Raw genomic sequence first — 16,312 nt, 5'->3', positions numbered from 1 at the left:
AGGGGAAGGCTGTGAAAGATTTTAGATCTAAACCAGATGCAGGCATTACCATGGGTGTCTGGAAGCAGGGCAGCCCTGGGAGCATGTGGCTGGGTCACCCCTTATAATTATACCTCTGTGGGGAAGGCCCCCCGGAACCCAGGATGCTGGTGGGTGGGGGATGCCTGGCTTCCCATCTGCTCAGCCCCACTTGGCTCTGAATGGATTAGTTCTGTTTGGGTTAGAGCTTACTGTTGTGTGTGCTTTTCAGCCCCCTCCTGTGTTCTCTCACTCACCCAGATGCCTGCCCAGGGCTGGGAGCCTTAGGAGCAGAGAGGGTCCCAGTGTGGGTGGGAGAATTGTGAAGTGGCCATTATCCAAACAAGAGAAGGCGGCATTCAAATTTGCATTCTTTGGGCCTCCAGGAACCATAATTGTAGTTGGACTGTGATCAGAGGTGTCAGGACCCCACGGGACTTAAAGGTGAAGTGTATCTGGTAAAAGCTGAGGGGACCAGTGTGGCCTATACGAATGAGCAGTGCCTGACACACAGTGCCCCGTGGGTTAGTTTGTGGGATGTGACTGCCAGTGCTCTGTGACTTTCCTTCACATGAGATTTGTGAGTGGGTACCATTTCTTTCTGGCCAGACAGTCCCAAGTGAAGCTTCTAGCAAAAGGAACTGTTGGCATAAAAACAAAAAACAAAACAACAACAACAAACAACAACAACAACAAAACCCCCTAACATTACAGGCACTGCAACAGACTGAGTAGACTGTACGTAGTCTGCCCCTAACCCTAGTTTAGTGATCTCTGAGCCTCTGTTTTCCCAGTCTGTCGAGTGGAAATACTCATTCATGCCCTGCAGAGTTCATGAAAAGCAGTAGATAAAGTGTAAGTGACTCAGTGACCCCACACTGGGCACTAGTGTTCCCAGAGGTGTAAGAGTTTCCATCTTTTGAAGGCAGGCCTGGTTGCATGGGGCATTTAGGTTCCTGAGAGTGTTAGTGCATATCTCTTGATTTCCTGCAAGGGTTCAGGGATCTTCAGTAGGGAACGACAATTCTGCTTTAAATAAGAAATGTGGTCTGTGACTCCTAAGCTCCTCAGAGTCTCCTGAGGTCAGACACTGTAAGCATGTTGGAGAGGGCAGAGGGCACAGCTATGGCTTGTCCCTCCTGGAGTCTGCATTCTAAGTAGAGACTCAAAATTTCACACATGTGGAACAATTAGAGAAAAATAACAGATGGTGTCTGATCAGATGTCACCGCTCTATGAAGCTCTCCCAGACTGCCCCACCCTGAAGGAGAAATAATCCTTCCCTTTCTCTGGTCTCCTGGCGCCCAGGACAGGCCTGTGCAACACTGTATTGCACGGGGTGTAATTGGCCATTTGTGCAACAGCAAATGTTTACTGAGAGCCTCCACATGCCAGGGAGCTCCTTGAGCCTTCCTCATGTCCTTGTTGGCACCTGTGCTGGGCCCAGACTTTCCACTCTCAGGGCTGGTGATACTTATGATGACTCCTGTAGGATTCTTCCCAAACAGTTCTTTGCAGGCTACCTCTAGACTTGGCGAGGAGGACAGCCCTTTCCTGAGTAGCTTTCCTTGGCGCCGATGAGTTGAGAGTAGTCTTTGGAGAAGTTTGGCCAGCTTGGAGTAGTTGAGGAAGGCTCTGGTACAACACTGTTAAGGGTGATGTCTGCCCTTAACTTCCCTCTGCTGCCACCCCCACCCCCTCCCCCACACAATCTATCTGCCTGCCTGCCTGTCTATTTTGAGATAGTGTCACACTAGTCCAGGCTGGCCTGGAACTATGTAACCCAGCTTTGACTCAAACTCCCTAGTGTTGGTGTGAGCTGATTGTATGAACTCTTTCTGGTATTTGCGTCTGGAACTCCCCCCCCCCCCTTCTTCGAGACAGGGTTTCTCTGTGTAGCTTTGGAGCCTATCCTGGCACTCTGGAGACCAGGCTGGCCTCGAACTCACAGAGCTCCGCCTGCCTCTGCCTCTCGAGTGCTGGGATTAAAGGCGGGCGCTACCAACGCCCTGCTGGAATTTTTTTTTTCTTTTTTGCCCTCCCCCCCCCCCCAAATGGATCCTTTAATGTGCTAGACTCATAGCAAAGTGATAGAGATGTGGGAGGTACTGCTTACTTCTTGAGCAGAGGTTCTCGACCTGCGAGTCTCCGCTCCTTTGGGGGTCACATATCAGATATCCTGCACGTCAGATATTTACACTGTCATTCATAACAGTAGCAAAATTACAGTTAGGAAGTAGCAATGAAATAATTTTACGGTCGGGGGGGTCACTACAACATGAGGAACTGTATTAAAGGGTCAAGCATTAGGGAGGTTGGGAACCACCGCTCTAGAAAGAGAGACAGCCTCAGCCAATGTTGATAGTGTATGAGGGAACCTTGTCGCTTATCCCTGAGAGTTGTGAGAGAGAGAAGGTCTGCCTGGCTTTGCTCACAGGGCTGCCTAGCAAGACTGCATTATGTGTGAGCCCGGAAGAGAAAAAGGACGTGCAAGTGGATGCCTGAGAGGACAGAGTGGTGGGGCATTCCAGAGTTGGGAAGAGCTTGAGAACGAATGCCAGGTTATGGAGCAAGGGCCCCTTGATCAGTTCAGATCAAGCTCAGTGTAGATTGGGCAGTGGATCGCTGGCCAGGCTGATGTGGTGCACTGAGGAGTGCCGACAGCCCTTCAAACGTCAGACTCTTTCCTAATGAAATTAATGTTCTTGTACTCAAGAGGGTGGGTTTAGGGGTGGTCATAAACAGCCCAAATTTGCCATGTATTAAAAACAAAGAAGCCACCTCCCCCCAAGTCTCCCAAAGGATGGCAGAGTACTGGAATTATAGACAGCCTGGAATTGTGGTCTTGTGTGACTCCTGCTGTGGGCCTTAGTTTCCCTTTTGGTAGAAATGGCAGGGGTAGGGATATTGGACCAATGGCGAGGTGTGTTTGTACACCCCCATGACTGCCACCTTTGTTTCCAGGGGTTGGCGGCTCAAACGTGTAGGGCAGGGTGCTCCCTTCTTGGCAAGTGAAGTGGAAAATGCCAGTGTCTTGCAGTGAGTTCCAGTGTGTGTGTGTGTGCGTGTGCGTGTGCGTGTGCGCGTGCGCGTGCGCGTGCGTGTGCGTGTGTGTGTGTGTGTGCGCGCGTGTGGGTGTGGGTGTGTGTGTGTCTGTGTGGGTGTGTGTGGGTGTGGGTGTGTGTGTGGGTGTGTGTGTGTGTGTGTGGGTGTGGTGTGTGTGTGGTGTGGGTGGGTGTGTGGGTGTGTGTGTGTGGGTGGGTGTGTGGGTGTGTGGGTGTGTGTGTGGGGGTGTGTGTGTGGGTGTGTGTGTACTCAGCTGTGTATGCCTCCAACATCTTCCTTGGATGAGGCATGATGCTGGCCTGTCTGGGAACCTGCATGGAGTTCTTTACTTATAAAATACTATTCTTCTTACACCTATCCATAACACCAAGCACAAACCCCAGCAGCCCCAAGTCCCCCCGCCCCCCCATTACACCCTAGGTCGTTTTGCCTCTGTGTGTGTTGGTTTTGTTACTTTGGACCCACTGCAGAGTTTATCACTGCTGCCAAGTTATTTTCTTAGGATATATTTAGACAAAGTGAGATAATCAAGAAGTAGGCCACGTGTATTTGCACAGGGATGTTTGCACACGTCAGCTGTGGTGTTTTTGGAGCTGATGTCCAGGAGCTGAGCCTTCCTCACCCTTTCTAATACACTTGGAGAGAGACGCCGTAGCGTTTCCTCCACCCCTCTTGGAGGGGAATGTGTGGCTAGGGAGAGCGGTTGGTGAGCCTTCTCTTGTGGAGATGAAATACAGCTGGTTGTCCCCCAGCACACCCGCTGCTGCTCCTTCCCACAGAACGAAGTAGACGCTCAAGGCCACAGAGAGGAGTGGGAGGGGCAGCTCCTGTGAGTCTGAATCTGCCAGAAGAGCAGCCACCTCCTGAGCAGCTCAGGCTTCGGGATTGAACCCTATAAGACACGAGTAAACTTAGCGAGTGGTTTGCATTATTTAAAGTCTCAAGGGCAGCAACAGCCCCCACCCCCACCCCCACCCTGAGCTTTGCACCCCTGCCAGAAAGCCCCCTTCCTTTCTTTGTAGATTTGCTGCCTCTTGAGTTTGAGTGTGTGCTGTCCATGTGGTGAGCTGGAAGGGCCGGATGGTTCTCTTCTGTATTAAACCCAGGACCTCCATCTACATGATGGAGGCAGCATTGATGAGATTAGAAAGCTGAACCAAAAGGGCAATTAAATCTGAGGCTGTGCCTGTTTGGGCAGCTGTCTAAGCCTCAGCCTACACTCAGGGGCATGCTGTAACCTTTAGGGAGCCTGGCCAAGGGAAGGGACAGGGCTAAAGAGCTGAAAAGCCTCACTACTCACACCAGTAGTTCCCAGACTTGCAGTTTCTCTTCCATTTGTAGTCAGGGCAAAGGGGAGATGTGGCGGGGCATCTGGTCCAGGAGCTCCCAAAGCCATGGCCTCGCATCCTGTTTGCAGCCTAGCAGGTCCCCTGGGAATTTGGTATGGGCATTCTGATAGGGCTTACAACAGGAACTAGGTGAGTGTCCCTTGTTTATACCTGAGTGGAGGGGATAGGAGAGTACCTTGGGAACAGCCTTCCTTAGGTTTCCACTGGAGAGGTATATCTAGGTCTAACCAGGAAGAAGATTCTGTCCTTTGTTACCTTGTGCAGGTGATGAACTGGCCCGGTCACTGCTGGCAAGATTGGCAGATTGAAACACCTCAGGAGCTTGTTGAGGAATGGACTGATGTCTACAGTGAGTAGGCCTCAGAATGAGGACTTCTGGCATGCAGAAGCCAAGACGCTTTGGGGACAGGGCCAGGAGCACTAAAAGTCTGCTCTCCAGAGCATTTGAGAGCAGGTCTGTGGGGGATGTTAAAGGCGGTGTGTCCCTGTGGAGGACCTGCCTGATACATGCAGGCCTCTTTGCTGGAAGCCTTACAAGTCCTATGGGGCAAACAGGGATTATAACCCACTTTTTAGAGCCAGCCAAGGCATAGACCGTTCTAGAGCGTTCCTGCCCTCTGCCCACTTTATGGCAGGTTTGCCTCAGATTAGGTAGCTTGGTCTGTCCTGAATTCCAGGGTCCACAGTGGGGCAGACCCAGGATTCATGTTTGGATTGCTCTAGCAGCCACAGTATGACAAGAGAACAAGAAGTCTGCAGGAGTAATGCCATGTTTGCCCCTCCTGACATTTGGGCTTATGCAAGTCAGTTCTGTTCTTTAAGAAGAAGAAGGAAGGAGAGAGAAATTTCCCAGAATGGCTATGTTGAGCCTTGTTAGAAAGGTCTTCTACTTTAGTTAGCACAGAAAGGGGCCAGACAGGGTGCAAGTCCTCAGTCAATTGGTGCTTAGTGATTATTACATGTAGCCTGCTTTGCCTTTTTTGAACCAGCTAGGAAATGCTAAGGCATCATAGGTAGGAGGCTCATGCAGAGTTGAAGCAGTCTGCTCAGTGCCCAGGGCAGCCTAAGAGATATAATGGGCATGGCAGAGATGTGGACATTCTAAGTAGAAGCCATGGCATTTGCAAAAGCTGGTCACTAGCAAGATTTCCCTGTGGTTGCAAGTGGCGAATGAGAAAAGAAGGGGGATGGGATGGGAGGAAGAGAGGTGATGATTCGTTCACAACCATGGCCCCTAGATCTGCTTCTCAACACTCCACATTATAGGGTGCATCTCAGGCTAAGGTGAACTGCCTACCTCCAGTAGCTGAGCAGCAGAAGCAGCAGAGCCACCCTGAGTTCAGTGTATTCCCATTGGGCCTCCCAGGAAAGGGACACAGGTGGAAATCGGCATAGTCCAGTGTTGAATGTTAGTTTATAATCTTCCTACTAAGGTTTTTTTTTTTTTTTTTTTTTGTGGCTTAGAAAGCAAGATGCTTAGAGTGCGGGCATTGATGGAAGACTGGAAATGGGAGGGAACAGGAGAGATTGTTGAGCAGAGAACATGAGAGTAGTGTAGTGGCTCCTAGGGAGGGGGCCTGAGAGCTGGATGTTGAAGAGTTGGCTCCATTCTGTATGTGGTTAGTACAGGGAAGGGTCAGGGTAGGATGCAAGCTAGAGAGCCCTTCCCTCTGAGCTTCATTGTGATGAGGGAATTGGCATGTGACGTGTATGGTGGTGTATTTCTCCTAAGCTAGCTCACAACTTGCTCTGGTGCTGTCTCTAGTACTCTGTGGCTTGGTCTCGGACTTGGCAGAGGACTCCACTGCAGTGGAGTACATTATCTGGGGGAGTGGAAAAAGCATCTCAGAGTGGACATCTGCCCAGTCATCTTCCTCGGCTCTGCCCAGGCCCAGGAGTAGTTCCTGTCTCTCTCAGACTCCACAAGCAGTTTGCAGCTTCTCCTGGTCCATGTCCTAGTCCTGTGTGAAATTGACTTTCTTTGGGCCAGTGGAGCAGAAGGTTCTCAATTGAGAACCCCAGGACCTTAAACCTGTCTGAGAATAAACAGCAATCTTTGCCAAGCTGGGCCAAGAGAAGGAGAGATGGGTCTCAGCCTGTACCCAGTCTGAAGCATGGCCTACACTTCTCAAGTGGACATGACAACAGGAGCTAAGTTCCTTGAAGTCATCCCACTCTTCTCATTGCCTCTGTACTCCTTGGATATACAAATACTTTCCTGGCAGAGTTGAAGAAGTCACCTTAATTGTCCTGAGGGGGGAGACTCAGCAGTGATCTTTGCTGACATGGCCAATGAATCTAGGAGACATGGCCTATCTTAGTCATTTGGTGGCAAGGGCTCTGTAGCAGCAGCACTCATGCATTCTTAGTCCCCCAAGTTGGTGTGCATGGGAACAGTTTGTCCTGAGATGTGTGGGCTATGTGCAGTTGTGTGTGCATGTTTGTGCGTGCGTGCGTGCGTGCGTGCGTGCGTGCGTGTGTGTGTGTGTGCTGGAGCAACTGGTTATTTGGATGTGGCCTGGTGGGTTAGAGGAAGATTGTCGAGCCTTGGGATTCGACCTTGTGGATGTGGTAACTATTTTTGAACGTCAGGATTTCTGCACGATTTTATTCACTCAAATGGTATTTACTGAGACAGCATCTTCTCTGTGCTGCTCATACCACACCTGCCCCATCCCTGAGAAGTCAGCTAGCTAATTTAATAAGGAATTAACGGTCAGGTGTGGCGAGTGCTGTGATGATGAGCACACAGAGGATGAAGGGCCATCACTAGGCTGAGAAGAGGACAGCATTCCAGCCTTGAACAGGTGGTTGAGCAAACACATCAAATGCAAGAAAGGCTTTTGGTACCCAGGGCCAGGTCCTAACATATGTAAGTGGTAGCAATTCAGTCTTTGCCAAATGGAACTTAAAATGTGATTTGTTGGGCATTGGTGCAGGTCTTATGCAGGCCATTTTTTTGTGCTATCAGCACCTTAGTGTGGTCAGAAGAGTCCAGGGTGGCCCTCTGCTGTGGAAATCTTGTGTCTATTCCCGAAGTTAGGTTTGAGTCAGACTTCCAAGTCAGAGCACTCACGATTCCCTTAAGTTTAACTGGCCACCTCTACCCTTTCCAGGTCAAGACTCCTGTTTGACCTTTTTAGCAGGTCTCACCAGCACGCCAATAGTCAGTGGGGGTGTGTACATGTGCATGTGTGAGACTCTGGACTCTTCATTATAACAACAAGAAAACACTGTTGGTGTGTCAGGTCCAAATTCTGGTGGTTAGACAAGCCAGCATCCCTCGGGGATTCTACCAAAGGAGTCATTCCCTTATTACTAGCAGAAGGGACAAATGGTTGTTTGGTACCCATTAGCATACCAAAGCGCATGCTGGCCTCCACATGCCTCAGTGTCACAAGCACCCGTTACAACATTTCAAAGTCCTATTGGCCTCACCCCACCCCTTACCTAAACAGTGCATGGGCTTCGGCTCATGGGCTCTATGCTCTATTCTCTCTCACTGTCCTCCTGTCTCTCTCTCCTCAGGACCAGGTCCAGTCTGCTGGCCATGTTAAGTCTACTACTCTCTGTCTTTGCTTGAGCTTCTTCCAGATGCCTCTGGTGGTTCTCTCCTTTATATCTACAATAAAAACCTTCCATGGAACCGTACCTTGGAGCAGTCATGACTTTGGTTTATACATGATGTGTCTGGCATATCCCCCCAAAATATCCACAGAGAACTTGAATGGCAGCCTTTGGGTCAGGGCTGTATCCAGAACAGAAGCAAGAAGTAAACTGGTGATTTGTGGTGGATGCCTGACCTCTTCTGCATCACTTTGGGAACAGACCAATCCTCTGTGAGCCTGAAAGTTGGCCAGGGTGAGCTGTGCTCTAGAATTCTGCTCGAGGGTGCGGCCTCCTCATAGCTGATTGCTGCAGAAACAGAACTTAAGACATGTGGTGTGTTTGGCTTCTGATGAAACCAGTTACCAGAGCTGTTGCCTTTCTTGCTCAGGAACACGCACGCACGCACGCACGCACGCACGCTCGCTCGCTCGCTCACTCACTCACTCACTGAGAGGTGTTAACATTGTCCTCTCCTCAATGCCACTCCTTCCAGTTTGTTTGGAGCCCTGAATAGTTATGAAGAGAGTGACAGGACCAGTCCCTTTGGTCTAACCCAGTACAGCCAACCAAATACTGTGTGATTGGGCTTCAATTGATTGGCCCAGTGTAGGATCTGAGAGGGTTCCTTCAAAACCCACAGAGGAGGATGCACCAGGTCATGTGATGTATGTTGGTGGTGTGATGTGGCGGCATAACTGAGCTCTGGAATCTTATCACTTGGTGTGACCTCAGGGCTTGCCTCTTAGCCCTGACACTCTGTAAACCAAGAGCTTTGGGCTCTGAGACGGCTGGAATGACCTTATTCTTGGTCCCCCGCCTGTTTCTGTCAGTTCCCACGGAGCTGAGCTGCAGGTGTTGGACTCTTTTATGTCAGTCTGAAGATAGGATAGAGGGGAAGAAATGTGGACTTTGAAGTGAGATACATCAGGTTTGAGTCCTAGACTGCTACTTCCTGGCCTGCCATGCAGCCTGGGGCAGGTCAGCTCTCTGAGCTTCGGCTTCTCTCTGTAGCACAGGGAAGATAATGCCTCAACTGTAGGACTGTTGAGAGGATCAGAGATAAGCACATAAAAGGCCAGGCATTAGGAGGTACCTGCTAACATGTCAACTGTTGCTGTCCTGTATGACACCTCCAGGAGAGTAGAGACTTAGCCATAGGAGCCTGGAGGCCCATCTATAGACTCCTTGTATTGCAGCTTACTGCCTTCTGCCCTCATGCTCTGTTGATGACAGTGTCTGGTGGATGCTCAGGAGCTGGTTTCAGTCTCCAGACAAGGCTTTCCACCTCCCATGTCTCTGCCTATGCAAGAGGCAGGCTAGCACCTGCAATTTCATCTGGAGGCACACCTTTGCTGACTTCTACCTGGCGGCTGGTCTGGAGGGCTGCTAGAGTGGACAGTGGCAGGCACTGCGAGTGCCCAACTCCTCATGGTGTTATTTGGTCCAATTTCCTTTGCATTGTGACCTACATCATTCTTTATTTGCTAAACCCTCTGAGCAGGCAGCAGTAATAAATCAATTAATGACTCCGATGAATCGTTTAATGGCTGACAAAATAACACTAAAGCCAACAGCTTGCATCTCTCCAGCAGTACCAAAGGACGCTGGTTGACGCAGGGTGGGGGGACGAAACAGAGACTGTTAGCGAAATTAGCCCAATTAGTAGTGCTTTAAAGGCTTAGGAGTCATCTGCTCCGCGCTGAGTTCGCAGGTGGGGAGTGGGGCATGTGCTAGGGATGGCTGTATGAACAACGGTGGCTGGCTACTCATGGCTCCCCCAAGGCCAGCCAAGAGCGCTCAAGGATTCCAGTCCATTCATCTATGCAAAAGAGACCATAGCAGGTTTGAGTTGTGCTACCCTACTCTGCCAAGTGTTAGCTTCTTGGCTTTGCTATCAGGGACCCTGGTGAGCTTTTCAGACTGTGCACAGTCATCCTGTCACAGCAGAGGATGAGGAAAAGTGACTCTGAACCTGCTAAATTGAGTGCCAGCTGAGGAGGTGTGGGCTCCCAACCTTGAAAGATATGTGGAGGACTTTCCCTGTAGTAATTCCTTTAAAACTTAAAGCAGAAAGTTCCTAGAGGCAATGACTTCTGTTCGCTGTGCACCTTAGTCCCTGCAGGATTAAGTTGTCATTGGAACTGAGCGCGTGTGCGGGTCCACGCCAGGGAATTTTCCACTCTGCAGGAGCAACTGCCAGCCTTCTTGTTAAAGAGCTGTCACTGGCCTACTATGACATGTTTGTGGTTGTAAGTAGCTCTTTAAGACAGCAGGCAGTGTGTGCATGTATGTATGTGTGTTTTGCTAATGGCATGAGCCATCTTTTAAAGAAGAAAACGATCACTGTACAAAGAGCATGCTGTTGAACTATTGCATGGTGTTCTTCCAAGGACAACTGTTCTCCCTCAGCCTCCCCAGCTGTGTACATGGGCAGGCCAAGCCTCACATGGTGCAGCCCACACTGTAGGCTTGAGAGAGGTGTCTGCTCACAGAGGAGGGCACCCTGGCCAGGGTCCAAGGCACAACTAGGCGGCTTTAGCCAACCTGGGACTCCACCTCTTATCCATGAGGCACCCTTTGATCGAGTTCCCAGAATAGCTTGGTGCTTCCTAGGATGGGTGGACCGGCCTGTGGTTTGGTGACCTCCTCTCTCAGCCTGGGGAAGCCAGTTCTTTTCTTTTGAAAAAGACCAGTGTGTTTCCTTTCATCCCCCACCCCCACCCCCCACTTTTCTGTGGTGACCACTGAGGAGAGACTCCTTAGAAGTGTAGCTTCTTCAGAGCAGAGGCCTCATCTTCTTCTCTTCAGTGCCCATCCCCACCCCAGACACCCCTGTGTGCTACCCTATTCTTGGAACCTCCCACCCATACTGTGCTGTGTGTCTGCATCCCAGCTACTTCGAGGCTGAGGCAGGAGGATTTCTTGAGCTCAGAAATAGGAATTCAAGGCCAGCCTGGGCAACACAGTGAGATCCTGTCCTCACAAATGAATACAAGATTCTCAGAAAACTAGGCCTGCCTGTTGCTGTACACTTCTGTATCAAACTCAGAGCTTCCAGCACCTACTTTGCCCACCCAGCAGGATGCCATACCCGATAGTTCCAGCAGGGACCAACACCTTCCCTTCCTCTGTGTGTGACCATGAAGGACTGAGCAAAGGCCATGTGAGATGCCCAGGTATCTTCAGTTCCTAGTGACTTAAGGGATTAGAACATACAGACCTCTGTTTCCAGGTGGCCTGTAGCATTCATACGCAAACTGGAAGGAGAGAAGGTGGGATTTGCTAAGATCAGGCATGATGGCTTTAGCACAGTCAGGCCTGACTCAGGGTATGGCACATTCTGGGCCACACAACCTCAGATAGATCTTGTGTAGCCAAAATTTTATGTGCAGTGGTAGACTACTAAAGGGCCAAGAGTACAGGAGATGGGCAGCTGCTGTTCTGGACCTGGGCAGCTGTTGCCCCCTCATGTGAAGGAAGCTCCCCTCCCCCCATACTGGGTAAGGGAAAGGGAGCCCTTTGCCCACCCCTATCTGGAGATGGAGTTGGTCCTGAGTAGACAGAGTCCCGTGGGAATTTGCTCCCTGAAAGACACAGCAGGAGTCCTGTGCTGGGAGAGAGGGTTAAGATGTCAGCAATTAATCTCTTTTAGTCCTACTGTCCTGTAAGGCCCTGGCTCAAGTGCTACCTCTTCCATAAAGCCTCCCTGATCCCCCCTAATCCGTCTCAGCGCATGCCTGGAACACCTTTCCAGGTCCCTCTGTCACCACAACTCACTTCATCTTCCAGACTTTCAAGACAAGTCCTCACCCCGGCACCTTCCAGCCTAGTTGGTGTAGTACTGGTTACCAGAGTGTTTGCCGGGTACCCCCAATGTATGCAGGTCCCCAGGCCCCGCCCTTACCTTCCCACTGCCTCATTTCTCCTTCTCCTCCCAGGCAGGCCACTGGCAAGTTAGGTCCACAGACTCTTTGGAGGGATCTTACTCTCTTTGACGTACAAACAGTCTTACTCCCTACTTCTTGGCAAATGGCACTTTGAAATAGTTGACAGAGAGGGCCAAGTAGAAGGTCAGCCTCCTTGGGAATGTTCAGAACACATAGGTGACCTCAGTCACAGAATGAATTGTGATTATTGGATGGTTTAATGATCTGTCTGCAGTTTCTCTTCATGAGCCAAAAAGTACACAGCTTTTCTTTGGAGCTTCGGGGGCTGCTGGGAAGACCAAGTGCTTGGGTTTCCTGAAACTGAGACCAGAAGTATAGGAACTAAAGTTAGACCTAATTATTAGTTGTATAACCTTAACACTCAAGTCTCCTTACAGATTAAAGCAGAAATGACAGCTTCCTTGGATGCTGGGGTATAAAATGCTTCCTACTTCCCCCTCTCCTGGTTTATGGGATCAGAGTGAAAAGATGCTCACTTCTCTGGCTGCTCCTGAGTTAGTCCTGGTAACAAGATGATAAGACTTTGTCAAAGAAGCAGCCGTGTAGGATCAACTTCCTTTTCCTTCAGCCGCCTAGCTGTGACTGCCTGGGCCTTTTTCATCCGCACGGTAGCCTTTCCTTATATACTTGCATGAAGGGCTCAGGTGGCACCTGTGGTGTCACTGGGATTAGCAGAACCTCAAAAGCCTTGGGTGCCTGATGCTCATGGTATGGAGGCCTGTCCAAGGCTGATAGTGAGTAGTTTGTGACCAGAGCTAAGCCTCGATTTCAGGACCCTTGGTCCAGGGTTCACCCCATGATAATCCCCAGGACACACTAGAAGGTAGTGGACAATACGGCAACCACCTTTTGCTCTGTCACTAGTAAGCAACCCAGGTTACGCCAGCCCATCTCCTCCATTGCAACCAGTTTTGGGACATAGATCAGGGAATCTTTGTGTAGCTTGAGATTTCTATTGTTGGACTTAGAGCCATTCCTTGGTCCTGGGCAGGTGTGTTCACCTTCTTCCCCCATGATAGCCTCCTGGCTAGATGGCAGGGATCCTTTGTCACTAGAAGTTGTTCTTACTCTATTTGGTTTTGTCTCTTCATGGAGATGAGCTCTTTGTTTTCTCTGAGCTGCACAATTAGAGCTTGTGTTCCACCAAAATTCACAGAGCTGTGGTCTGTGTGGGAGACCAAGGGACCACTTCCTTTGCATATCTTCGATTCTCCACTGCTCTGGTCTTGGCTTTCTGAGGGATGATGGTATTCTCTCTATCCTTTGAATTTCCACTGTGCATATTCAGCCTGTGGATACTGCTGGATTGTACTAGGCTACCCCAGGGCTCTGTACAGACCTTTGGGCTGACTTGCTAGGAGAGCAGCATGATCTCCAGCTTTTCCCAGGGGGCATTTCTGCCAGGACCACACCCACTTTTGTCACTTTGATTTCCCTGGCCACATGCATGATACACCTCCTGCCCCCTGCTGGCTTGGGCCCTCAGCCACGTGGCCTGGCTTGAGTTTCAGTCCAGGAAGGCTTGCAGTTGGTGGTTTCACACGTGGCTGTGCTGCTGCATGCCAAGGCCTGAGTGTTGGGCAGGGCAGAATTTCTAGAACAAAGTACTATTTTTGCAGCCTTGTAAATTGGTCAGGAGTAAGTTGGCTGGCCCAGGAGAGTACACGGTTCATCTGCCCACTTACAAAAATAAACACATCTCATTTATTTATTTTATGATAGGTTCTGCAGAATGCACATGGAGGCCAGAGGACAGTTTAGGAGAATTAGTTCTTTCTTTGTCTGTGTGGGTCCTGGGGGTAGATCTTAGGTCCAGGCTTGGCAGTATGTAACTTTACCTGTTGAACCATCTTAACCACCTATGAGTATTTGACTTTATTCATTTTTCTTGAAACTTCCTTGGCATAGATGTAAGAATCTGTGTATTGGTGTGTATATATTTGAATGTACATGTGCTGGTGTGTGTGTGTGTGTGTGTGTGTGTGTGTGTGTGTGTGTGTGTGTGTGTGTGTGTGTGTGTGTGTGCGTGCGCACGTGTGCTTGTGTGTATGTGTATGTGCTGGGGTGTGTGTGTATGTGCTGGTGTGCGTGTGCTGGGGTGTGTGTGTGTGTCCACATGCATTCATGTTTTCTCCTTTGTCCATATGTGCATGCTGTATCGGGGTGGGGGTCTAGGGTCTACAGCCCATACGCCAGGGCTCAGAGACAGACAGGTCTCTAGGTACTTTTAATCTTTGCTCTGTGAGTGCTGGGTAGTAAGGGAGGGCCGCCACTTTGTTCTACATGCTGTGCTGTTTCCCGGCTTCCTCTTCCCATTGTGTATGCACCAGGATTGGCAGGCTTTAAGAAAAGGAAATGGTGTCCCTACACGAGAAGGGACCTGAGTCCAATGTGGGGTCCCGGCCTTTTAGATCTAGTGTCCTTTCTGCCTTATCCATGTGTGGCTGGCTGGCTGCTCATCCAGGCAGCTGTGCAGTCTAGTATGCTGTAGGCCTAGAGAATGTGCGAGGGATTTGAGTTTCTTGAGAAAACTCACATGAGATACTTTGTTGAGTGCCTTAATGGAAGTCTCAGTGCTCGAAACCACAGGGAGAGGCCAATTCTTAGCAATCCTGAAAGGTCTGGCTCCAAGGTGGTCAGATTTGGGCAGGCCTTTGAATAATAGAACAATCATTTATTGAACACTTGCTGTATGCCACACCTTGTGCTGAGTCTTGGGCATAGGTGGGCAGACCCTGTGGTTAAGGTGTGGGAGGATGAGGGTGGGTCAGATGTGGACTGGGTCTCCTGGGTGAGGGGCTGTAATGATTTCTCTTGAGCCCTCCCTAGTCTCTCAGCATTTGCCCCTTGGCACCCGTTGCTGCTTTTCCGCCCTTCTAAGTTTCCATTCCAGTTCCGGCTGAAGCACCTTGGAGCTCCTCTGTTTATCTTCTGGAAGATTCATGCCCCTTCCTCATGGTTGACATGGCTGTCTTGAGAGTTACCACCTACTTAGTTAGGGTGTTAGTTGCCCTGGCCGCTCACCCACCCCTAGTCCCCAGGACCATCCACCCACTCCTGATTTCATGAACGTGAAGTAGCAGTGTACTCTCAGGTTCAGTCTTTCCTTTAAAAGTTTGCACTCCCCACCATTGTACCAAAACCTTAATATGTAAAAAGTCAAATAACCAAATAACAAGAATTTGAATGTTTTACTATGCAAGTAGAACTACAGCTGTCAGGTAAGACACTTCATAATGTCATAATGTTAGTCAAAATACCAAAGATCCTATCAAGTTGGCTATGATTCCAGGTCAGCTAGCTAATTAATGATGTCTGTGGAGAATGAGGGAGTTCAAAGCAATACCTCTTCTGGAGGAAACTAAAGAGATACATGGATGTAATTGTTGGTTAGCACAAAAGTTGCAAATTAATCCCACAGGCAGGAAGTTCACTGTGAGTTCAAGGTCAGCCTAGTCCACTAGTAAGTTCTAGGCCAGGTAGGGCTGTACAGTAAGACTGTGTGTGTGTGTGGGGGGCTGATTTTTCACAGAACTCTTAGCCACAGAGCTTCCTCTCCCAGATAAAGGCAGAAGTGGGATGTGGAAACTCCGTGTGTGTGTGTGTGTGTGTGTGTGTGTGTGTGTGTGTGTGTGTGTGTGTGTGTGTGTGTGTGTGTGTGTGTCTGTCTGTCTGTCTGTCTGTCTGTCTGTCTGTCTGTCTGTCTGTCTGTCTGTCTATGCACATGCATGCTTAAGGCTATCGACTGGGGAAGCAGATGCAGACCTTCAGTGTTTGGGGATAGGCAGGATCTCCTTAGAGAGGTTCTGTAGGCACCTTCATTTTGAAAATAGCCCACAGCTCCTTCTCTTACCTAGGACTTGCCAGGCACCCACTGCCATCCCCTACTGGGTCTTCATGCCCCCACCCCCATCAACAGACTGCAGACCTCTGTCCATTGCCGCACTCACGCCCCATACTCCTACCATGAAGGTAGAACCAGACACAAACTCAGAGGCCAGGGACCCATGAACATTCTTGTATGTGGTATATTGGTTGGAGACCATGTTTCTATTTTATGTCAAGGAAAGAAGAGAAGTACTTCTGGGAGTGATGAGAAGGGGCTGTGTTCATGAGCTAGAAGGTGACTGATGTGGGAGTGTCATGTTCTTGGTCACAGTGGTTGAGTGGAAGTGGGCAGGTGTACCTGGAGGTTTGGCTTGAGTAGGAAAAGCTGAGACAAAACTCAGGTAGGAGGTCAAGGTAGGGCTTTGGCATCTCAGCTCCAGCTCTGCACGTGTGAGCACCGAGCCAGGCACGGACGTGCTGGCCACCCCAACAGGT

At 49.9% G+C, this 16,312-nt stretch overlaps 1 protein-coding gene across 3 annotated transcripts in view; it reads left to right on the top strand.

Moving 5' to 3' along the window:
• The window catches only part of Ssbp3 (single stranded DNA binding protein 3), a 146,268-nt gene that overhangs the window by 88,068 nt on the left and 41,888 nt on the right, over positions 1–16,312 (top strand). The window lies entirely within an intron of this gene.

The sequence above is a fragment of the Cricetulus griseus genome, chromosome 2 (assembly GCF_003668045.3).
Source record: "Cricetulus griseus strain 17A/GY chromosome 2, alternate assembly CriGri-PICRH-1.0, whole genome shotgun sequence".
In the NCBI taxonomy this organism is placed as follows: Eukaryota; Metazoa; Chordata; class Mammalia; order Rodentia; family Cricetidae; genus Cricetulus; species Cricetulus griseus.
This window is presented reverse-complemented; position numbering and strand designations above follow the sequence as displayed.